A 25303-nucleotide genomic window follows, 5' to 3' on the forward strand; every position below is an offset into this window, starting at 1 on the left:
AAATAAAAACAGAAAATGCTGGAAAAACTCAGCAGGCCTAACAGCATCTGTGGAGAGAGAAACAGAGTTAATATTTCTAGTCTGTATGACCCTTCTTCAGAGACTTATTGTCCATGACATCTTTGTCAATCTCTCATTAGTCCCCACCTATCACTGACCTTCTTTCCAGCTTAACCTGCTCCGCCCCCTTAAACAGTATAAATTTCATCACATTTCTACCTCTCTTTAGCTCTGAAGAAGGGTCATACAGACTCAAAACGTTAACTCTGTTTCTTTCTCCACAGACAATGGTTTTGTGATCATCAACAGACTTTTGATTGCAAATTTCACCATTGCCATGGTGGGATTCGAAGCCGGGTCCCTCTGGAATACTAGTCCAGTGACAATAACACTGTGCCACCACCTCCCCATCTAGCAGAGTGGCTCAGCGGAAGCGTGCTGGGCCCATAACCCAGAGTTCGATGGATTGAAACCATCTTCTGCTATTTGCAAGTTCATTAATGACTGTGGGATTCATTCTGTCTCTATCAGACTTTGATTCTGAACGTGTGCTCATGATTCCTCTGTGTCTGTAAGTCTGGGCTACTGTGTGAAAGTCTGATTCATTCTCTATTTCTACATCTCAGACTGTTTGAAATTCATTCTGTATCTACTGGTCAGTTATACTGTGTGAGATGTGGGATTCATTCTGCATTTGTCTGTCTCTGGTGCTGTCTGTGTATTGGGCAGTTTGTCCGTGCCTGGTAACGTATAGGGTGTGTCCAGTAGTTCACCATGTCCAGTTTTGTGTGTGAATGTGGGGTTTATTTTATTGTTCTCAATCTTTGATGTTGCTGATGACTCTGGGATTAATTCTGGATCTGTACTCAATAGTTATCTCAGGCATGGTGTTGTAAATGATTCACATCTTAATACCTGTCAGGAAGGAAACTTCTCATCCCAATCCTTACCCAATTTGGCTTATGTGTGATCTTAGAACCAATCACAATAATCAGGTTAACCCTGAACTGCAGTCTACAATGTGAAATAAATGGTTTTGCTGACCACTCTTGAGATACCTATTAAATACAGATATGGCAGTAAAGTACCCTCACATACAACTCCTGAGTCACATAGATAGAGTACGAATCCCACTTACACACACAGTTCCAGTAACCGAGTGATAAACAATTAATCCCACAGTAACTCTCTGCCCCAGATGTAGACATATATTAAAATACATTATTCCAAATTCCCATTCAGTACCAGATGCTGAAAAATGCAGAATGAACCCTGCACGCACATACAGACACACACAAAGATAGTGACTGATACAGGATGTGACACAAATTCACATGCAGTACCAGGGAATAACAGTTAAATATTAAATCCCGCCATCAATTCCAGTACCGGAAAACAATGCACACAAAATGAATTTTACTGACATTCATTAACAGAGATTGTAAGATACAGAATGAATCCCATAGCCCTGTTCAGTTCCAGATACTGACAGATGCAGAATTAATTGCAACTAATCACACTGAAAAACACAATTAGTTCCACATTGACATGGAATATAAAACCCTGGCAGATGTTGAATGAATCTCAAGCTGACAGTCAGTACCAGATACTGATGGAAAAAGAAATCACTCACTCCTGTTCAGAGTGGGAGACTAAAAGATAAATAAAAGGATATTCACACTCAGTTAGAGTACCAGAGACTGACTTGCAGAACCCGAACCACTCATACATCATACCAAAGACTGAAATACACCAAATAAATCACTCACTAAGGGGCAATATCATAGCAAACAAAATAAGGTCAGAGGCCTGACCTTCTGCCTAACTAGATTTTCCTGCCTACACCCCATATCCATTGATTCACTGAATAACCTGTCTGCGTCATCCTTAAATATATTCATGGATGAAGCATCCATATTTCACTAGGACAGAGAAGTATTAATATTCACACGCTGAGAGTGCAGAATTTCTCCAAATTTCAGTCCAAAATGATCAACCCCTTATGCTGACATGGTGCCCACATCTTCTAGATTCAGGGGAATCGATAATGGAAAGTAGGGAAATGGTGGATGAATTAAACAGGTATTTTGCTTCATTCGTTACTGTAGAGGACACAAGTAACATCCCAGAAATAGCTGTAAATCAGGAAATGGAAGGGAGGGAGGAACTTGGGGAAAATTACAATCACCAGGGAAGTGGTATTGAGCAAATAGTTGGGGCTGCGGGCTGACAAATCCCCAGGTCCAGATGTGCTTCACCCTAAGGTCTAGAAAGAAGTGGTTAGTGAGATTGTTGATGCACTGGCTTTAATTTCCCAAAATTCCTTAGATTCAGGGAAGGTTCCATTAGATTTGAAAATAGCAAACATAACTCCTTCATTCAAAAAGGGAGGGAAACAGAAAGCTGAAAACTATCGGCCAGTTAGCCTAACATCTGTCACAGGGAACATTTTAGAAGCTATCAAGGAAGTTATAGCAGGGCACTTAGAAAAATTCAAGGGTCAACATGGCTGTGTGAAAGGGAAATCATGTCTTACCAATTTATTGGAGTTTTTTGAAGGAGTCACATGTGCTGTGGATGAAGGGGAACCAGTCCATGTACTGAGATTTCAAGAAGGTATTTGATGAAGTGTCACATCAAAGGTTATTGCATTAAATAAAAGCTCATGGTGAAGGGGGTAACATATTGGCATGGATAGAAGATTGGCTAGCTAACAGGGTGCAGAGAGTTGGCATAAATGGGTCTTTTTATGGTTAGCAGGATATGATGAGTGGTGTGTCACAGGGATCAGTGCTGGGACCCCAGCTTTTCACAATTTCTATAAATAACCTGGATGAAGGGACCGGAGGAATGTTTGCTAAATTTGCTGATGAGACAAAGTTGGTAGAAAAGTAAATTGTGAAGAGGACATAAGGCGGCTACAAAGTGACATAGATAGATTTCGTGAGTGGGCAAAGATCTGGCAAATGGAGCATAAGGTCGGCAAATGTGAAATCTTTCCTTTTGGCCAGGAAGAATAAAAAATAAGCTTATTATCTAAATGGTGCGAGATTGCAGAGCTCTGAGATTCAGAGGGATCTGGGTGTCCTGGTGCATGAATCACAAAAGGTGAGTCTGCAGGTAGAGCAGGTAATTAGGAAAGCTAATACAATGTTATCATTTATTGTGAGGGAAATTGATTACAAAAGTAGGGAGGCTGTGCTTGAGTTGGACATGGCATTGCTGAGACCTCTTCAGAAGTATTGTATACAGTACTGGTCTCCTTATTTAAAGAGAAATGTACATATGTTAGAAGCAGTTCAGAGAGGGTTTATGAGGCTAATACCAGGAAAGGGAGGGGTTGTCTTATGAGGAAAGGCAGGACAGGTTAGGCTTGTATCCACTGGAATTTAGAATAGTAAGAGGTGATTCAATTGAAACCTTTAAGGTCCTGAGGGGTATTGACAGGGTGGATGTGGAGAGGATGTTTCCTCTTGTGGGAAAATCTAGAACTACGGGTCACTGTTTAAAAATAAGGGGTCACTCATTTAAGACAGATATGAGGAGAATGTTTTCTCTCAGAGGGTTGAGAATCTTTGGAACTGTCTTCCTCAAACGGCAGTGAAAACAGGGTCTTTGAATATTTTTAAGACAGAGCTCGATAGTTTCTTGATGAACAAGGGGGTGAATGGTTATCGGGGAAGGCAGGAATGTGGGGTTGAGGTTACATTCAGATCAGCCATGAGCTTACTGAATGGGGGAGCAGGCTCGAGGGGCCGGGTGGCTGACTCCTGCTCCGAATTCATATGTATGTCCGTATTCCATAACCAGGACAAACAACCTCTCAGTGTCTAACCTGTCAAGCTCCATTGTAATCCTGCACGCGTGGATGAGATCACTTCTACTTCCAATAACCAGAGAATATGAAAACAATTTACACTGCTTCTCATCATTGGACAAACGTCTCATCACAGCGACCAATTATTTTATGACCTCCAATGTAAATATATCCTTCCTTAGATAAGGAGACAAAAAACAGTGCCAAATGCTGCATGTGTGGTCTCAGCAAAGCCGTATGGAAGTGTAGGAAGTCTTCCTTACTGTTGTACTCCAAACCCCTTGTCATAAAGTCTAACATGCTAGCTGCCTTCCACATTGATTTCTGGATGCTATCTTCCCATGATCCATATACAAGTTCACTCAAATCTCTCTGAACACCAGGATTTACAATTTCACATGGAGAACAACAGACTGTCAGGCACAGAAATAATACAATGCTCACAGGCAGTAATGGAGACTGACAGTTTGAGAATGGTTCTCATAATGACAGTGTCACAGATTGGCAGATACAAAATGTATGAAATATTAGCAAAGAGTGCCAAGGACTAACAGTCGGAAAATGACTGCCAGACTCACACAGATCATGTTTCAGAGTGAAACAAATTCAATGTCATGTTGACATAGGCCAGGAGAGACGAGAAACTGATGTACAGAATTAATGTAATCCTGACACAGGACTGGCGAGTGATAATTAAATAACCAATCACACACTCAGGTAAAGCACCAGAGATGGATAAACCCAGTAAAGCCAGAGGGATAAACCCAGTAACTACAGACCAGTTAGTCTAATGCTGGTGGTGGGGAAAGGTTTAGAGACAATAATCCAGGAGAAAATTCATTGTCACTTGGTAGAACATGGGTTGATAAATGACAGCCAGCACAGATTGGTTAACAGAAAATCATGACTGAAATACATAATGAAGTTATTTGATGAAGTTTCAGACAACATTGACCAGGGGAGTGAGGTTGATGATGTGTGTCCAGACTTGCAAAAGGGTTTGCAAAAATCCCACATCACAGATTTGTTAGTAAAATTCAAGCAGATGGGAATACAGGGGCAGTGGCAGCATGGTTACAGAATTGAATAAAGGGAAGAAAGGATAAAGTGGTGGCGAGCGGTGTGTTTTTCAGGGTGGAGGGATACATACACAGCTGATTCTCTGTCACGTCAGGTGGCTGTTCTATTCCCATTCCCAGAGCTCTTTTACATTTTAATAACTTCCAGACTATATCCAAGTTTGCTGATGACACTAGGTTAGGTGACATGGTTAGTAGTGTAGGTGGGAGCAGCAAGTTTCAAAGCATCACTGACAGATTCAGTGAGTGAAAAAAACCGTGGCCGATGGTGGTCAACACGAGGTCATCCATTTGGAGCAAAGATCAGAGAATTTCCGAAACATCAGAAACGTGGGACTGTGGAGGAGCCGAGAGTGAGGGTGAGAGCTGAGTGAGACTGGAGGGTGGATAAAGAGCAGCGGCAGAGCAGCCCGAGAGCAGCAGTGAGAGAGAGAAGGAGGGAAGAGTGACGGGGGGAGCGGAATAAAGAGTTGTGATGGAGGGGTTGGAGCAAACCGGCCATGGTTAAAATAAATAGTCAGAGCATGATAAATAGGAGCTGGAAAATTAAACATTACAATCAGGGTAAGTATAACAGTAAGTGTAAGTATAATAACAGTATTAGTGCAGAGCAGGTCGAGAGGCATTTAATAAAATTAATAATTTAAACAAGGTACTAATTAGATTCTAAAAGAGGGAATAGAGGTTTGTTTTCGATCATGGATGGGCAGCTGAGACCTGTTGTTTGCAGTTCCTGCCCCATGTGGGAACCTCAGGACACTTCATGTGTCTTGGGGGCCACATGTGCAGGAAGTGTCTCCAGCTGCTTGAGCTCGAGCTCAGGATCTTCGAGCTTGAGGGGCAGCTGGAGTCACTGTGGAGCATCAGGGAGGATGAGAGTTTCCTGGATCGTACATTCCAGGAGGTGAACACTCCAAATGGAAAGAGAGGGTTCAGGATAGTAGATGGGTGGCCATCGAAAGAGTAGGAAGAGGCAAAAAGTGCAGGAGTCTTCAGGTATGTGCCACTGTCAAACCGGTATTCAGCATTGGAGACTGCTGGGAATGGTGACACCCTGAAGGAGTGCAGTCCAGACCATGGCATCAATGGGCAAGAAACTGCACAGGGGGGAACAGCAAAGAGTAGAAATGCAGTCATTATTGGAGATTTCATAGTCAGGGGGACAGACAGGCATTTCTGTCAGCGTCATTGAGAGTCCCACATGGTGTGCTGTCCCCTTGGTGCCAGGGTAAAGGACATCACGGGGAGGGTACAGAATATTCTGCAGGGGGAAGGGAGTGAGCCAGAGGTTGTGGTACACGTCAGTATCAATGACACAGGGGGGACAGGTATTGAGGTCCCTCAGTCAGAATTCCAGCAGCGAGGGAGGTAGTTAAAAAGTGGGCCCTCAAAGGGAGTAATCTCGGGATTACTGCCAGTGCCACATGCCAGTGAGAGTAGAAATGTGAAGATAGGGAACATCAATATGTGGCTTGAGGCTGGTGCAGGAGGGAGGGATTCAGATTCTTGGGACATTGGGACAAGTTCTGGGGCAGGAAACACCTAATCAAAAGGAACAGGTTGCACCTTAACAAGACTGGGACCAATGTCTTCATGAATAGGCTCACTCGAGTGGTTAGGGAGGGTTTGAATTAAATTGGCAGGGGGGGTGGGCATCAGGATATCGAAGTAGAAAGGAGAAATAACTAGAGAAGGAAATAGACCATATAAAATAGGAGTAGATGAAGAAGGATTCTAAGAGGAATACAAGGACAGGTTTAGAATGCATGTGTGTAATCGCACAAAGTGTGGTGAATAATGTCGCTGAGCTAGAAGCACAAATAGCCACGTGGGAAAATGCTGTAGAGACAATGACGAAAATGTGGTTTAAAAATGCTGAGGACTGGTGCTTAATATTCACTGATACAAACTGTTCAGAAAATATAGAGAAGGGAAAAAAGGAAGTGAGTTAGCGGGACTGATTAAGGAAATCACTGTAATATTGGGAAGAGACAATGTCCTTGACCGGAAATGGGCAGAATTCATTTGTTCGAGCTGAGAAATAGTCAGGGGATGATCAGACTCATGGGGATATTAAATCGGCCTCCAAATAGTGAGAGAGAGAGATAGAGGAGCAAATCTGCAGGGAAATCACAGAGGTGTCTAAGAACATAGGAAGATATGAATTAGGAGCAGGAGGAGGCCACTCGGCCCCACAAGCCTGCTCCACTATTCAATGAGATTACGGCTGATCTGACTGTAACCTCAACTCCACATTCGTGCCTACCCGTGATAAGATTTCACCTCCCCCACCCCCACACCCTTGCCTATCGAGAACCTATCAACCTCTGCCTTAAAAAAATTCGAAGACTCTGCTTCCAGCACCATTGAGGACGAGAGTCCAAAAGACTCAAGACCCTGTCAGAGAAAAAAAAATCTCATCTGTCTTAAATGGGCAACCCCTTATTTTTAACCAGCGACAAGAGCTGTAGAGTGGTGATATCCAGGGGCTTCTGAAATGTGTTCAGGAGACCTTCCTCGACCAGAATGTTCTCAGTCCAGTTAGGAAGGAGGCATTGCTGGATCTGGTGCTGGGGAATGAGGTGGGCCAAGGTTGGCCACGTGAACCAAGTGTCTGTGGGTGGACCCTTGGGTAAGAGTGATCATCGTATCACAAGCTTGAGATGAGCAAGGAGCAATCAAAAGTAGAACTTCTAAATTGGAAGAGGACTAACTTCAATGTGAGGAGAGGGGGTTTAGCCAGAGTAAAATGGAACCAAAGACTGACAGGGACATCTGTAACAGAGCAATGAGTGATCTTTCAGGAGGAGATGTTTCAGGTACAGACTAGGTACATTCCAATGAGGGGCGAAAGGGAGGGAAAACAAAGCCAGAGCTCCTTCAGTGAAGAAAAAGATAGAAAATATGATGAAACAATTAAAAGACTGTATGATGCATGTCAGGTAAATTCTTCAAGCAAGAACTAGGTGACTTTTATTGTACAAGAGTGTGGAATTAACTCTCTATCTGTCTAAAACAAAAACAGAATTACCTGGAAAAACTCAGCAGGTCTGGCAGCATCGGTGGAGAAGAAATCAGTCAACGTTTCGAGCCTTCACGGCCCTTCGGCAGAACTGAAGCATAGTTAGGAGAAAGGAGAAATATAAGCTGGTTTAAGGTTGGGGGGGGGGGGGTGGAGGGGGGAAAGAGAGAAGTTGAGGGTGTGGTGATTGTGGAGATAAGCAAGCCGTGATAGGAGCAGATAATCAAAAGATGTCACAGACAAAAGGATGTCACAGACAATAGGAGCAGATCGTGATCTGTCTATCTCTGTTATTGTATGTGAATCTGGAATTAACTAATTCAAAGTATCTGTCAATCTGTACATGAGTGCACAATTACCTCTCTATCCGTCAGTCTCTGTTATTGCGTTTCTGGGTGGAATTACCTCTCTGTCCATCTTGTTAGTGTATGTGAGGGGGAATTAATTCTGTCTCTGTTATTCTTCATGACTGTTTGTGAGTGGGGCAGTAATTCTCTGTTTATCTCTATTATTGCATGTGAGAGTGGAATTAACTGTCAGTCTTTGTTACTGTATATGAGTGCAGCCTATCTCTTTCTCAGTCTCTATTGCCGTAAGTGAACATGGAATTAACTTTCTCTCAGTTTCTGTGACTGTACATGAGTGCACAATTAACTCTACATTAGTCTCCGTTACTTTGTGTGTGTGTGGAATTATTTCTGTATCTGTTGGTCTCTGTTACTGTATGACAGCCTGGGATTAACTCTCAATCGTTTTGTCTCCATTACTGTGTGTCAGTGCGGCACAAACATTGTCAATCTGTTACTGTGCGTGAGTGCAGAATTAATACTCTATCAATCAATGTTACACTATGTGTGTGTGGAAATCACTCTCTGTCAATCTATAATAATGTGTGTAATTAACTCTCTGTCTGTCAGTCTCTGTTACTCTCCGGCAGTGAGTCAATTTCAGGTTAGCAAACTGTAACCAGTAGAGTGTCACAGGGATCAGTGCTGGGTTCTCAGCTATTTACGATCTATATTAATGACTCAGATGAGTGGGGAGAACATCACCAAATTTTCAGACAATACATAAATAGGTGGAAAAGCAGGTAGTGAGGGGGACACAAAGTGTCTGCAAGAGGATATAGAAAGGTTAAATCAGTGGGCAAACATTTGGCAGATGAAATACAAAGTGGGAAAATTTGATGGGAAGAATAGAAAAACAACACATTATTCAAATGATATATATATTAATGGCCTAGACTGTGGTGTGCAAGGCATGATTTCAAAATTTGCAGATGATACGAAGATTGGAAACATTGTCAACTGTGATTGGGATAGTCTTGAACTTCAAAAAGACATAGACATGTTGGTGGATTGGGCAGGCAAGTGGCAGCTGAAGTTCAATGCAGAGAAGTGTCAGGTGATTCATTTTGGTAGGAAAAATATAGTGAGACAGTATTAAATAAAGGGAGACCCTCTAAAGGAGGTGCAGGAACAGAGGGACTGCATTGTATATGTACATATGTCACTGAAGATGGTGGGGCATGTTGAGGGAACAGGTAATAAAGCATATAGTAACTTAGGCTTTATTAATAGAGGCACTGACTACAAGATTCTGTGATTCTGTGAAGACTAAGGAGGTCATGTTGAACTTTTATAAGTCTCTTTTTAGGCTTCATCTGGAGTACTGTGTCCAGTTCTGGGTGTCATACTTAAGGAAGGATATTAAGGCATTGCAGAGAGTACACAGAAGATTCACAAGAATGATTTCAATATAAAGAACTGTAGTTATGGGGATAGATTGGAGAGCTTGGGGCTGTTTTCCCTGGAGAAAAGGCGGTTTAAAGGAGACTTGAGGGATGTATTCAAGATCCTGAGGGGTATGGACAGAGTCAATAAATGAAAAATTGTTCCCACTCAATAGAACATCAAGAACCAGAAGGCAAAGACTCAAAATAATTGGCAAAAGGAGTAAATGTGACGTGAGATAGACTCAAAGTTTCATTTAAATTTTTTTTTTCAGCCAGAGGGTGGTTGGAGTCTGGAACAAACTTCCTCAAAGGGTGATGGAGGCAGGTTGGCTTGAGATATTCAAAAGGGAATTGAATTGCTACCTGAAAGGAAAGAACGTGCAAGGTTATGGGGACAAGAGAATGGCACTAGGTAGAATGCTCTTTCAAAGAGCCAATGCAGACTTGATAAGCCGAATGGCCTCCTTCGATGCAGTGATACTGTGGAGAGAGACTGCAGAATGTTGCAGTACAGAGGGATCAAGATCTCCTTGTACATGAATCACAAGAAGTTAATGTGCAGCTGCAGCGAGTAATTAGGAAGGGAAATGGAATGTTGGCCTTTATTCCGGGGGGAGGGGGGGGGGGGAAGTATAAAAGTAGGAAAGTCTTGCTCCAGCTACACAGCATTGGTGAGACTACACCGAGAGTCCTGTGTTACGTTGGAATCTCCTTATTTAAAGGGGGATATAACTGCATTGGGGGCAATTCACAGAGGTGCTAGAGTGACTCCTGAGATGAAGGAATTGTCTCATGAGGAATGTTTAAGCAGGTTGGGCTGATTCACATAGGAGATTCGAAGAATGAGAGGTGATCTCATTGAAACAAATCAGATTCTGAGGGGGTTTGACAGGGTAGATGTTGAGAGGGATGTTTCCATTTGTGGGGAAAATAGAACCAGGGGACACAGTTTAAAAATAAACATCTCCCATTTAAGACGAAGATGAGAAGGAATTTCTTCTCTCAGAGTGTCCTTAATCTTTGTTATTCTCCACCTCAGAGAGCAGTGGAGGCTGGATCATTGCATATATTCACGCTGAGTTAGACAGATTTTTCATCGGCAGAAGAGTCAAGGGTTATAGGGCAGGTGGGAGAATGGGTTTGAGGGCACAATCAGATCAGCCATGGTCTTATTGAATGGCAAAGCTGGCCCGATGGGCTGAATGGCCTCCTCCTGCTTCTCTTTCTTATATTTTTAATTTGTAAATGTGGAATTGACCCTCTGTTTGTCAGTCTCTTTTACTGTATTTCAGTGTGGAATTAATTCAGTCTGGTCTGCATGTGAGTGTGGAATTGATTCTCTGTCCATCACTCACTGAATGTGAGCGTGTAATTTAAAACTCTGTCAGTCTCTTTTACGGTTATGAGGGTGGAACTAACTCTCGAACAGCCTATGATACTGTATATGAGTGTGGAATTCATTCTTTGTCAGCCTCTTGCTATATGAAAATATGGAATTAACTCCTTATGTCAGTCTCTGTTGCTGTATGTGAGTGTGGAATTAACTCTGTGTCGGTCAGTCTCGGTTACTGTGAATGTGGAATTCTCCTTCCCAGTCTCTGTTGTGACATCTGAGAGTGGAATTTAGGATCTGTCGATTTACATTAATATTTCAGTGATGAATTAACTTACAACAACAGAGACTGAATGAAAGTAAGAGAGTTAGTTCCACACTCACATATTAGTCTGCCTGTGTGACTATATGTGAGAGAGGAATAAACAAACAACCTGTCAGCCTCTGTTACTGAGTGTGTGGAATTAACTCTCTATCAGTCAGTCTCTGTTATTGTGAGTGTGAATTCACATAACCCTGCACATTGTTTCTATTCAAATAATCATCCAATGCTCTCTTGAATGACTTAGTTGAACCTGCCTCCACCACACTTCCAGGCAGTGCATTCCAAAACCTAACTACTCGTGTGAAAAAGTTTTTTCTCACTTCGCATTTGCTTCTTTTGCAAAACACTTTAAAACCATGCCCTCTGGTTCTCGATCTGTTTACCAGCGTGAAGTTTCTCTCTATCTACTCTATCCACACATCTCATGATTTTGAAAACTTCTATCAAATCTCCTCTTAGCTTTCACCTCTCCAAGGAAAACAGTCCCAACTTCTCCAATCTTTCCTCATAACTGAAGTGTCTCATCCCTGGAATCATTCTCATAAACATCTTCTGCACTCTCTCCAATGCATTCAGATCCTTCCTATTGTGTTAAGCTTAACTTTCAATCTCTGTCACGTGTGCAAGCGCGGATTTAGCTTTCCATCCAATCATGTCGGTTACGGTATGTGAGTGTGAAATTAACTCTGTATGATAATCTGTTACTGTAGGTGAATATAGAATTAACTCTGTCAGTTTCTGTCACTGTATCAGAACGTGGAATTAATTCTGTATCTGTCAGTCTCGGTTACTGTATCGGGCCATGGAAAGAACTCCTTTCAGGCTCTGCTACTTCAAGAAAGTTAATTCCACACTCATCATCTGCCAATCTGTGTTACTGTATATGAGTGAGATATTAACTCTCAGTCTCTGTTATGTGAGTGAAGAATTAAATCTCTATCATTAAGTCTCTGGTATTGACTGTGGGTGTGGAATTCATACCTTACATGTCAAACTCTTTGCTGTACATGAATGCAGAATTAATTCTGTACCTGTCAGTATCTATTATGCTGTGAGTGTGGTATTCACTCTCTGCCAGTCTCAGTTACTGTAAGTGTGAAATTAAATTTCTGACAGTCTTGGTTGCTGTGCGTGATTGTGGAATTGTCTTCCTGTCAATGTCTGTTACTGGATCTGAGTGTGAAATTAACTCCCTGTTAGAGTCTGTTACTGTAAGTGCGTTTGAATAAAAAGTCTAATAATTTGCATTACTGAATGTATGTGGAATTAATTTTCTGTCTGTCTCTGTTACTGCGAGTGTGGCAGAGCAGACAGGAAGACTTTTTATCCCATTGGTGGAAAGGTGGAGGGACAATGGGCACAGATTTAAGGTAACTGGCAAAATAAGCAATGGCAACATGAGGAAAAACCTTGTCATGTAGTGACCGGATAGGAGAAGTGCATGAGAATGTAGTAGAGGCAGGTTCAATCAAGGAATTCAAGAGAAAATTGGATTATTATCCAAAAAGGAAAAATGTGCAGGGCTATGTGGAAAAGGCGGTGAAGTGGCAAGAGGTGATTTGCTCCGTCAGAAGGCCAGCAAAGACATAATGGACAGAATGGACTGTGTCTGTCTTGTAATCATTCTTTGGTTTGATGAATTAACTCTCTGTCAATCTCTCTTACAATATATGAGTGTGGGTGGAATTAACACCGTCTGTCACTCTCTGCTGTTACATATAAATGTGAAATATACTTCCTGTCAGTCTCTGTTACTGTACAGGAAACAGTAAATGACCTTTTATCAGAAATGCTTGGGCCCTACTGTTCTCAAAAGTGCTGGTGGTTAAACCCATCACCTTCTCCTCTCTCTACTCTCCAGTTCTAAGTCAGCCAACAGAAACATACCTTCAAAGTAAGCAAGGATCGACTTCCACGTCCAACATCCATTCTGATTCAAAAGTGTTCTTCATTTGTCAGTTTGAGTTTCTGACCTTGGTTTTGTGAACAACACCTGCAATAATTCACTGACAACATCATGTGGATAGTGGCAAACTGAAATAAAGAGAGAAAATGCTGGAAATACACAGCACATCAGACAGCATCTGTGGAGAAAGAAAAGTTCACACTTCGGGTTACTGACAATCAACATGCAATAAAACACTTACTAACATCCGCCCATGGTGACTGCAGTTCCCACAATTCCCTGCATCCCAGAAACGGCTCTATTCAATGGACTGACTTCCCCGGCATTGAGAGTGCGCATGCTCCCCAGGGTCGGCCCCGGGTCATTCTGAGGTCGAACTTATCGGCCCATTTCACCAATATGCTTCTGTCCTTTTGAAGTTTAACACTATCCTCCTCACAGTTCACAATACCTCCAAGTTTCATGTCATCTGCAACTTTTGAAATGGTGTCCCATACACCAAGGAGTAGGTCAACAATATTTTTCAGGAAGAGCAGGGTCCGAACACCGACCCCTGGGTAACTCCACTAAAAACTTTTTACAGTCTGAAAAACAACCATTCACCACTACCCTCTGTTTCCTGTCACTCAGCCAATTCCATATCCATGTTGCTCTGTCCCTTTTATTCCATGAGCTGTAACTTTGTTGACAAGTCTGTTGTGTGAGACTTTATCAAATGCCTTTTGGAAATCCATGTAAACCACATGAACAGCATCACCCTCCCCAACCCTCTCTGTTACCGCATCAAAGACTCGGTGCAAAACGGAGAATCCGGGAAGCGGTGGCTGGGATGAGGGAGGCGCTGCACCATCGGCTTCATGGTGAAGTCCCCCGGGTCCCTAACCGCACATCCGCCGGACCCGGAGGCTTTAATTCGGACTCTGAGAATCGGTGTTACTGAGACTGCCCTCGACCACGCTCAGCTTTCGAGAACTGTACCGCGCATGCTCGGCGTAGACAGGATTTCCGGTGGACATAGGTGCGCCTGCGCAATGAGGCCCTTCTGCTCGAGATAGGCCGTTTTATATCCCCCAGAGCATTCTGGGAAGTAGTTATCGCCATTTCATTCTAAACAGCGACACGGGAGGAAACGTTTGTGTTAATCGTTTCTGTGCAAGCTCTATAGCAACAAATCAGTCCCACTCCCCTTCTCCTTTACAATAGCCTTAAAATATTTTCCCTTCGATATTTACTCGCTTCACTTTTGAAAGTTTATTTTGATTAGGCTTTCACCACCAATTACGGCAAAGGGTTTAAGATCGCAACAGCTCTCTGCCTAACAAAGAAATGACAAGGGATGATCCATTAAATGTGAAAGATGGTGGGGAGGATGGTGCGGACAAGGGAAGCCTATTGGTGTTCCGGGAGAGAGGGAAGTGATGAGAGCAGAGCTCGCGAAATGGAACAGAAATGTTTGAGGGCCCTTTCAATCAAAGAGAGGAGAGATAACCAGTTGAGAAAAAAGGAAGGTAAATTAGCAGTGTTGGTATGGAATATTACCTGTCCTCACCAAAATCCTCATTCCAGCTGAAACAGTGATTTATGTGTAATTTCTTCAATTTAGCACCCCGCATTCACTGCTCACAATGGTGGTCTGATCTATGTTAGGCAGTTTCAATGATTGCTTTGATGAACATCTGCTCTGTCAGCAAGTACGACTCTGAGTTTCCGATCTCCTGTGATTTTAATTTTCCATCTTGTCCTCACACTGACCTTTCTGTCCTCGGCATCCTGCAGAGTTCTAATGAATCTCAATGTAAGCTCGACGAACCGTTTCTCATCTTTAAATTGAGCACTTTACAACCTTCCATACTCAACACTGAGTACAACAATTTGAGAATGTAATCTCAATCCTCATTATGTATCTTTTCCATTGGATATTTTGGTTGAATTCACATTTTTCTCTTGGTTTTGCTTTTGGATGGCAGCAGTTCATCATGCCCTCATTCACACTTCCTTTAGACACATCTTTGGTTTTGTTACTTGCCCATTTACCTTAACCTTGCACCATCAACTCTCTTGTCATTTAACCTCTCCTGCCGTCCACCCTGATTTGGAAACCACAAGAGAAAAATGTTATATTAGATTTAGTAATAAGTAACGAGAGATAATTAATTCATATTCTGGCAGTATATGAGCATCTAGCAATGAGTGACAGCAATATTTTAGAGGTAGAGAAAGGTCACAGAAATGTTACAATTTTCACCTTCAGTAAGGTCAGTAAGGGCAGAATGAGCAGGAAGCTGAGCACATTAAATTCCGCACAGCTACTAACAGGATAAAGGAAACAATCAGAGGCTCTCAAAGGTGTTTTCTGTGTAAAAGGTATCTGGTGCAAGACCCAAGGAAGGAAACTTCACTATTCCAGTTTTAAACCAGTAATTAAGGAGGAACGCTGATATTTACCCAAATATTGATTAACTGCCTTTGACATGATGCTGTCTTCATTATGATGATTCTCTCTTCCTCGATGGTACATGTCGCAGTGTAGGAATCTGTTGTCCAAATTAGCATGGTGAATTATTGCTGCTTGTCATATAGGTCGGACAGACTGCATGTAATAAATATGAATTTCACTATATTTTCCCATCTCAGGAATTTCCTATTCAGGTAATGATGGGGTGAGAGTGAACGAGAGAAGAACATTCAGACTGTGCCAGCTCTTTGCGAGAAATGGGCTGGTCTCGGCTGGTGTGTGTTTGTAGCAATTGCAGCTAGTATCCTTGTGTGAATAAAAGCAATTTGAGATATTTTTTGCAGACTGAAGTGTTTACAGGAAGCGAGATGCCAATTCTAATACCTACAAATCAGATAAGTTTGTGGGTAGCAGCAAAATGTTTATTTTCGTGACTATATAAATAGCAGAGGATGGTTTCGATCCATCGACCTCTGGGTTATGGGCCCAGCACGCTTCCGCTGCGCCACTCTGCTGCATATTGTCACTAGTTGATGAATGTTAGTTTTGTGTATTAGGGAGCTAAATGGTCACTTGTTTAGTGCTTTTGAGCGAGAGAAGATGCGTTGGGTGGATCATCTTGGCTGCACAATTCCACTGCGTAACACCAGAAACAGACAGAAAAATACACACAGAAAGGCAGCTAGAGACTGTTAGGATACACAAGATGACAGAGAAAGACGCCGAGAAAATTAGCAAGACACTGAGGTGGAGAAACTAATCATTTCTGTAAACTGTTCCCAGCTGCACAGAGATGTCCCCTGTTTGTAATAATGACTCCTGTTGTGTAACTCTGCATCGTGTAATGTAATTGTGCACCCTGTTGTGTAACTGTGCACCCTGTTTTTTAACAGTGCGCTCTGTTGTGTAATTGTGCTCTCTGTTGTGTAACTGTGCACCCTGTTGTGTAACTGTGCACCCTGTTGTGTAACTGTGCTCTCTGTTCTGTTACTCCGCCCTCTATTGTGTAACTGCGTCCTATGTTGTTTCACTGCGCTCTCTGTTGTGTAATTGTGTTATCTGTCGTGTAAATATGCTCTCTGCTGTGGTACTGTGCTTTCTGTTGTGTAGCTGAGTCATCTGTTTAATTCTGGCCTCTGTCGTTGAACTGTGCCCTTTGTTGTTTAACTGTATTCACGATTATGTAATTGTGTACTCTGCTGTATAACTGTGCCCTTTGTTGTCTAACTTGGCCCCCTGTTGTGTAACCATGCTCTCCGTTGTGTGACTGTGCCCTCTGTTGTCTAACTGTGCTCTCTATTGTGTAAATGTGCTTTCTGCTGTTGGGAGATCTTCACCGTTGTGTAACGCGCTTCCCTGTCGTGCAAACCTGTTCCCAGCTGCGTAAAAATGTTCTCTGTTGTTTCAATGTGCTCCCTGTTCTGCAAAGATGTTCTCTGTTGCTCAGTGAGTGTGTTTTCTATTGGGTAATTATTTTCTTTCAGGGGCCTTAATTTTCCCTGTCATGTTAATGTGCTCCATGTTGTGTTCAGATGTTCCCTCTTCTTAAGTGAAAATCTGGTTAATTCACAACTGGACTACAGTCGTCAATTCTCAGCTGTAACTGTTACCTTCTAGTGATGAATGTGATTGTGTGATACATCCTGAGAACTCTGTTACTGAACTTGAGCGAGATTAGTTCTGTATGTGTCCATCACAGATAGTGTTTGTGAATGTAGGATTAATTCTGCATCTCAGTCTCTGGAACAATTTGTGAGCAGGGTTCCTTCTTTGTGGGTCAATGCCTGGTACTATATGTGAGGGTGAGGTTAATTCTGTATCAGGCACTGGTACTGAATGTGAATGTGGGGATCATACTGTGTCTATGAGTCCCCATTACTGCCAGGGGAAGTGGGATAATTTGTGTATCAGGCAGTGGTACTGACTGTGAATGTGGGAATCATTCTGTGTCTATTAGACACCATTACTGCCATGGGAAGTGGGGTTAATTCTGTATCGGAATGTCTCCGTTATTCTTACTATTATTCAGACCTTCGGGTTAGAGGATGATTTGCATCCACTCTCTCTCTCTCTCTCTCTCTCTCTGAACAGAGTCAGTGTCTGATTGCACGACAGTGCTGCAGCACCCAGCTACTGCAGAGCAAGGAATTGGATCATTTTACAACAATTTCCTGCCCTCCAGAAACAATCCACTGCTCCATGGATGGGACTGAGTGACAGAGCAGGGAGTTCTGTACAGTTCAAATTACTACTTCCCACTCTCGGGATCCACTTATGTTTTTATTTGTTCACGGGCTGTAGGAGTCGCTGACAAGGCCAGAATCTGTTGCCTCGCTTTAATTACCCTTCAGATCAGGCCCTGCTTGAGTTGCTGCTTTTAATTTTCTGTTTTTTCAGATTGACTATTAATTGAAACAAATGCATTGGTCTATTTTGTATTTGCTACATCACCTCTCTTTGAATTATTATAAATACCTTTTTCTTCCTACAGGCAAAAGTTTGATAGCAGCAGAATCGAAATAGTGATTCCGTGACAAAAGTAGAAGTGCAGCCAGCTCCTTCTCACACAGTAAGTACAGTATCACTCACAGAGAGCAGAGACATCAGTTCCACAAGCACCAACAACACAGTAAGATAAGAGCTAAATAGTGCAGATGCTGGAAATCTGAAAGAAAAATAGAAAATGCTGGAAAAACTCAGCAGGTCTAACCGCATCTATGGAGAGAAAGACAGAGTTAACGTTTAAGAGTCATACAGACATGAAACGTAAACTCTGTCTTTCTCTCCACAGATGTTGTTAGACCTCCTGAGTTTTTCCAGCATTTTCTGTTTTTGTTAGCACTAAGTTAGTCCAGCAGTGAGCCCAAGTCTCAAGAATGTTTATTCGTTCAAACGGAGCTGGAGAGTGCGTGAACCAGATGGGTTTTTTATCAACGTGACTTTCAAGGTTTTTTTGAATTATATGTCACCATGATTTGATCCCTCGCCTCCATAACATTATTCTGAGGGGGCCCTGATGTTTCTTGACACGGTAGGTGTGGAGAGGATGGTTCCTCTTGGAGGAGAATCTAGAACTCGTCGTCACTGTTTAAAAATAAGGGGTCGTCCATTTAAGACAGAGATGAGGAGATTTTTTTTTCTCGCTGAGGGTCTTGAGTCTTTGGAACTCTCTTCCTCAAAAGAGGGTGGAAGCGGATTCTCTGAATACTTTTAAAGCAGGGGTAGACTCTTGAAAGCAAGTGGGTGAGAGGTTATCGAGGGTAGACAGGAATGTGGAGTTGAGGTTACAATCAGATCAACCATGACCTTACTGAATGGTGGAGCAAACTCGAGGGACCGAGTGGCCTATTCCCTCTCTTTATTCCTTCTGTTCTTCTGTTCATTAGCCTGGAACTCTAAATTCCCGCTACACCACCATCTCCACTAATAATACAGCCACCGAAACCAAACTGCCGCTGTTTAAAAAGTGCCCGTCCTATTTCTCATCTGGTGCCTGCAATAGCTGCTCCTTGTCTGACTCCCCACGTCCTGACTGTCCGGCTCTGTTCAAACTCCTCACTGTCCAATATCAACAAACCTGGGGAGTGGGAACTCAACCAGGAATATTCACAGTTGCTTTGTGGGGAGAAAGCAGCAATGATTTTCAATAACAGCTTCTTGCCATTCTGTCTCCCTCCTCCCAGGAGGCTGCTGTTTGTTCCATTCCCCCAGGACCGGGGTCTCTCCATTGGCGGCTCTTCCTGTCCCAGGTGGAGCTGGGGGAGAGCAGCGGCCATGCGCTCCTCCGCTCCCACCCATTGAGCTCTGGTGGGTCGGAATGACGCAGAATTCTACAACATTCCATGAAACAATTTTGTTTTGAAAAGTTCTACAATTCACTTATAATCCGAGATCAGCAAAAGATGTGGAGCTCCCGAGAAAGGGAACGATGAAAATTAGGACTCGACCCTTAAGAAACTCAACTTGGGATCTTTCTGTGCATCCTATGTGCTGTTCAGGGGCCCGTCTTCACAAAGCAATCCTGCAGAATCACTGGAAGAAGCCGGGAGTCCGGGTGTTTGCTAGGACCGTGCAGGAGTTAATATCTGTCAGGAACTCTCCCAGATTCATTCAATCCGAGTGAAACAGTCACTCACTGAGAGTGATACCCAACGGCCCTGAGCTGCAGGGAGTACAACAGGGAACCGAGGGTGAAACATGGGCCACTGTTTCTCACTCACTGACACTGTCATAGGGAAAGAGAGACATAGAGTCATGGAGACATTGCTGCTCAGAAGGAGGCCATACCCCCCATCCAGTCTGACTGTCTGTAGAATAATCCAGTCAGTCCCATTCTCCTGCTCCATTCCTGCAACTTTATTTCCCACAGGCGCCCACCCAATTTCCATTTGAAATCGTTGACCATCTCCGTTTCCACAATGCCCAGAGGGATCAAGATCCAGGTCATTACCCGGAGTGAGACAAATTTCTTGCACACATCCCCTCTGTACATCTTGTCTTAAATTTTAAATCCATGCTGCCTAATCCTTCTGCTCTCACCTCATGGGAACAGCTTTCCTTTGTCTACCTGATCTAAACCTGTTATAATCCTGTACACCTCTCTCAGACCTCCCCTCAACCTCGGTTGCTTCAAGGAGAGCAGCTCCGGATTCCGCAAACAAACCTTGCAGCTGTAATCCCTCATGCCTGGAACTATTCTGGTAAATCTCCTTTGCACTCTCTCAAAGACTCTCACATCCTTCCAAAAACGTGGTGACCAGGCATGTAGGCAATATTTTAGTTGCAGCCTAACCAGAGCTTCATAAATGTTAAACATAATGTTCCTGCTTGTATGCTCAGTACCTCTGTTGATGAAACCAAAGATCCCATCTGCTTTCCTAACTACTCCCTCAAAATCTCCTGTCACCTTCAAAGATATAAAGACTCTTGGTCCCTCTAACCTTGCACAATTTTTAGACCTGGACCATTATGTTCATACTGCTTCATTTCTGTTAAAATACAGCATTATTCCTGCGTGTGGGATTAATAATGTTTCTCTGTTACAATATCATTAATATCTGAGACTGCAGCTTCTGCCTCTCCATGAGAATCTTTCTGGATAACACCAGAATTTACAAGGATTTCTGCAACTGATGCATTGTCTGTGTCTCACCGCCCTCACTCACTCTGTCTCTGTCTATCCCTCCACGCCCTCTCTCTTGAACTCCACATGAAGGCGCGATACTGTTGTTTAGTGGCTGAGTGCACACAGTCTATCTTCAAATCACAGAATCACAGAATCACAGTGCAGAAGAGGCCCTTCAGCCCATCGAGTCTGCACCGACACGTGAGAAACACTTGACCTACCTACCTAATCCCATTTACCAGCACCTGGCCCATAGCCTTGTATGTTATGACGTGCCAAGTGCTCACCCAGGTACTTTTTAACGGATGTGAGGCAACCCGCCTCCACCACACTCCCAGGCAGTGCATTGCAGACCCTCACCACCCTCTGGGTAAAAAAGTTTTTCCTCACATCCCCCCTAAACCTCCTGCCCCTCAACTTGTACTTATGCCCCTTTGTGACTGACCCTTCCTTAAAGGGGAAAAGCTGCTCCCTGTCTATGCCCCTCATAGTCTTGTACACCTCGATCAGGTCGCCCCTCAGTCTTCTCTGCTCCAACGAAAACAACCCAATCTATCTTACCTCTCTTCGTAACTTAAAAGTTTCATCCCAGGCAACATCATGGTGAATCTCCTCTGCACCCCCTCCAGTGTAATCACATCCTTCCTATAATGTGGCGACCAGAACTGCACAGTGGCCTCACCAAGTTCTATGCGACTCCAACATGACCTCCCTACTTTTGTAATCTATGCCTCGATTCATAAAGGCAAGTGTCCCATATGCCTTTTTCACCAACCCACTAACATGCCCCTCCGCCTTCAGAGATCTATGGACACAAACGCCAAGGTCCCTTTGTTCCTCAGAACTTCCTAGTGCCATGCTACTCATTAAATAATTCGTTGTCAAATTACTCCATCTAAAGTGTATCACCTCACACTTTTCAGGTTTAAATTCCATCTGCCACTTATCTGCCCAATTGACCATCACAGCTATATCTTCCTGTAGCCCAAGGCACTCAAAATCACTGTTAACCACTCGGCCAATCTTTGTGTCATCCGCAAATTTAGTAATCCTACCCCCCACATAGTCATCTATGTCGTTTATATAAACGACAAACAATAGGGGACAGAGGACAGATCGTTGTGGTACGCCACTGGATACTGGCTTCCAGTCACTAAAGCATCCTTCTGTCATCACACTCTCCCTCCAACAACTAAGCCAATTTTGAATCCACCTTATCAAATTACCCTGTATCCCATGTGCCTTTGCCTTCTTTATAAGTCTCCCATGTGGGACCTTGTGAAAGGCTTTGCTGAAATCCATATAAACTACATCAACTGCACTACCCTCATCTACACACCTGGTCACCTCCTCAAAAAAATTCAATCAAATTTGTTAGGCATGGCCTCCCTCAGACAAAGCCATGCTGACTATCGCTGATCAAACCTTGCCTCTGAAAGTGGAGATAGATACTCTTCTTCAGAAATTTCTCCAATAGTTTCCTTACCACTGACGTGATACTCACTGGCCTGTAGTTCCCTCGTTTATCTCTACAACATTTCTTAAATAGCGGAACCACATTAGCTGTTCTCCAGTCCTCTGGCACCTTCCCCGTGGCCAGCGAGGAATTAAAATTTGGGTCCGAGCCCCTGTGATCTCCTCCCTTGCCTCCCTCAGCAGTCTGGGACACAAATCATCCGAACCTGGAGATTTGTCCACTTTTAAACCTGCCAACACCACCAATACCTTCTCAATCGCTATATCAATTTGCTTAAGTACCTCGCAGTCTTTCTCCCCGAGTTCAATACATTCATCCCCATTCTCTTGGGTGAAGATGGACGTGAAGTATTCATTCAAAACTGACGTCCTCTGACTCCACCCATGGAATGCCCACTTGATCCCATATAATATTCCCCTGGTTATCCTCTTCCCATTGATATATTTATTGAATATCTTGGGATTTTCCCTAATTTTACCAGCCAGAGCTTTCCCATATCCCCTCTTTGCTCTCCTAATTGTTTTCTTAAGTTCCACCCTGCACTGTCTGTAATCCACTAATGCCTCTGCTGATTTGCTTCCCTTGTACCTGCTAAAAGCCTCTATTTTCCTTTTCATCGTAACCCGAATATCTCTGGTTATCCATCGTTCTCTGGGCTTGTTAATCCTTCCTATTACCCTAGAGGGAACATGTTGAGCCTGTACCCTCCCCATTTCCTTTTTGAACACCCCCACTGTTCCTCTGTAGATTTTCCCACAAGTAACTGTTCCCAGTCTATCTTGGCCAGATCTTGCCTTATTTTACTAAAATCCACTCTCCCCCAATCCAAAACATTTTTTGCAACTTGTCGATTTCTTTGTCAATAACAAACTTAAACTGTACCATGTTGTGGTCGCTATCACTAAAATGCTCGCCCACCATCACCTCAGCCACCTGTTCAGCTTCATTCCCCAGAATTAGGTCCAGCAATTCAACGTCCCTTGTTGGACCCTCTACATATTGACCTAAAAAGTTCTCCTGTACACATTTCAAGAAATGCACTCCATCCAAACCCTTAACACTATGTTTATCCCAATTAATGTGGGGAAAGTTGAAATCACCTAATATAATCCCCCTATTTTTATTGTTTTTACCCACCTCCAAAAATTGTGCACACATTTGCTCCTCAATTTCCCGCTGACTATCTGGGGGTCTATAATAAACAACTAATAATGTGGTTGCCCCTTTTTTATCCTAAACTCTACCCACAAAGCTTCATTCGATGCCCCCTCCAATGATCAAAAGTAAATTTGCCTGTGAACAAGATAATGATTTAAACCAGTTACGGGTTAACCCAGGCACAGCTGTGATTGGCTGCAGTCTCCTGAATCTGGGGAACAGACACTGTGAGCAGCTCCGGTCTCAGAGGGTTTAACAGTTACTGAGCTGGGAAACTACAACTAATCCCCGAGAATCCACAGCACAGGCTGAGAGGAGAGGAAAGCCTGTCCTGGGAGCTGTGAATCTGAGACACAGTTTGTCCTGTCAATGTGTAGATGTGAACAAAAATAAAAATACCTGGAAAAACTCAGCAGGTCTGGCAGCATCTGCAGAGACGAACACAGTTAACATTTCGAGTCCGTATGACTCTTCAACAGAACTAAGTAAAAATAGAAAAGAGGTGAAATAGAAGCTGGTTTAAGGGAGAGGGGGTGTTGGACAGGTAGAGCTGGATAGAGGGCCAGTTATCGGTGGAGATAGACAAAAAATGTCATCGACAAAAGAACAAAGAGGTGTTCAAAGTGGTGATATTATCTAAGGAATGTGCTAATTAAGGGTAGAAAGCAGGACAAGCAAGGTACAGGTAGCCCTAGTGGGGGTGGGGTGAAGGGACAGGATCGAAATAGGCTAAAAGGTAGAGGTAAAACAATGGACAGAAATACATTTAAAAATAATGGAAATAGGTGAGAAAAGAAAAATCTATATAAATTATTGGGGAATAAAAAGGGGGATCGGAAAGGGGGTGGGGATGGAGGAGAGAGTTCATGATCAAAAATTGTTGAACTCAATATTCAGTCCAGAAGGCTGTAAAGCGCCTAGTCGGAAGATGAGGTGCTGTTCCTCCAGTTTGCGGTCAGATTCACTGGAAAAATGCAGCTGGCCAAGTATGGGTATGTGGGCATGACAGCAAGGTGGAGTGTTGAAATGGCGAGTGACAGGGAGGTCTAGCTCATGCATGCGGACAGACTGAAGCTGTTCTGCGAAGTGGTCACCCAGTCTGCGTGGTCTCTCCAATGTATAGGAAACCGCATGGGGAGCAATGAATGCAGTAGACTAAATTGAGGGAAGTGCAAGTGAAATCCTGCTTCACTTGAAAGGAGGGCCCTTGGATGGTGAGGAGGAGGGAAGTAAAGAGGCAGGTGTTGCACCTTCTGCGGTTGCATGGGAAGAAGCTGTGGGAGGGGGTTGAGGTGAAGGGGTTGATGGAGGAGTGGACCACGGTGTCCCGGAGGGAACGATCCCTGCGGAATGCCACCAGGGGGTTGAAGGGAAGATGTGTTTGGTGGTGGCATCGTGCTGGAGTTGGCAGAAATGGTGGAGGATGATCCTTTGAATGCAGATACTGGTGGGGTGATAAGTGAGGACAAGGGGGACCCTATCATGGTTCTGGGAGGGAGAGGAAGGTATGAGGGTGGATGCGTGGGAGATGGGCCGGACACAGTTGAGGGCCCTTTCAACCACCGTGGGTGGAAAACCTCGGTTAAGGAAGAAGGAAGACACGTCAGAGGAACTGTTTATGAAAGTGGCATCATCAGAACAGATGCGCCGGAGGCGAAGGAACTTAAAGAACGGGATGGATTCCTTACAGGAAGCGGGGTGTGAGGAGTTGTATTCGAGGTAGCTGTGGGAGGCGTTAGGCCTGTGATGAATATTGGTGGACAGTCTATCACCAGGAATTGAGACAGAGAGGTCAAGGAAGGGAAGGGAAGTGTCAGAGATGGAGCATGTGAAAATGATGGAGGGGTAGAAATTGGAAGCCAACTTAATAA

The 25303-nt window shown here is 43.5% G+C and overlaps 1 non-coding gene across 1 annotated transcript; it reads right to left on the reverse strand.

Annotated features, from left to right (window-relative positions):
- Positions 1–16115: 16115 nt before the first annotated feature.
- Positions 16116–16187, reverse strand: trnam-cau (transfer RNA methionine (anticodon CAU)). Its single transcript has one exon. It is a non-coding gene; the product is annotated as a tRNA-Met (tRNA).
- Between the last annotated feature and the right edge of the window lie 9116 nt (positions 16188–25303).

This window comes from Cetorhinus maximus, chromosome 31 (assembly GCF_964194155.1).
Source record: "Cetorhinus maximus chromosome 31, sCetMax3.hap1.1, whole genome shotgun sequence".
Classification (NCBI taxonomy): Eukaryota; Metazoa; Chordata; class Chondrichthyes; order Lamniformes; family Cetorhinidae; genus Cetorhinus; species Cetorhinus maximus.